We start from the raw sequence: 695 nt of genomic DNA, 5'->3' as shown, positions 1-695 counted from the left end.
GGCTCCCCCACCGGGTTCGAGGATGGCTACCACGACAGGCACCGGAGACCTTACGGCCAAAGCTCCGAACGGCCACATCAACAATGGAGGTGGAGAATATGGTCCACTTGGACTCAATATCTCCAGCCTCCCCTGTGATCTGGTCGGACGCGGGAGTTGAAGATCTCTCTGACGGGGGATTCTGCTAAACGTTCCCAACAGACCCTCACAATACATTTGGGTCTGCCGAGTCTGTTCAGCTTCCTCCCCCACCACTGGATCCTGCTCGCCACCAGGTGGAGATCAGTTGACAGCTCCGCCCCCCCCTTCCCCCGAGGGACACCCTTATGCTTGTACATGGTGTTCGTTATGGACAAACTGTGGCTAGCACAGAAGTCCAATAACAAAACACCACTCGGGTTCAGATTGGGGGGGGCCTTTCCTCCCAATCACGCCCCTCCAGGTGTCACTGTCACTGCCCATGTGGGCGCTGAAGTCCCCCAGTAGAACAACAGAGTCCCCAGTCGGGGCCTTTTCCAGCACCCCTCCCAGGGACTCCAAGAAGGCCAGGTACTCTACACTGCCATTCGGCCCGTAGGCACAAACGGCAGTGAGAGACCTATCCCCAACCCAAAGGCACAGGGAAGCGACCCTCTTGTTCACCGGGGTAAACTCCAACACATGGCGGCTAAGCTGGGGAGGGATGAGCAAGCCCA

Source organism: Monopterus albus, unplaced genomic scaffold (assembly GCF_001952655.1).
Source record: "Monopterus albus unplaced genomic scaffold, M_albus_1.0 scaffold54.1, whole genome shotgun sequence".
Taxonomy (NCBI): Eukaryota; Metazoa; Chordata; class Actinopteri; order Synbranchiformes; family Synbranchidae; genus Monopterus; species Monopterus albus.
The sequence above is the reverse complement of the archived record's forward strand: the minus strand, read 5'-3'. Positions refer to the sequence as shown.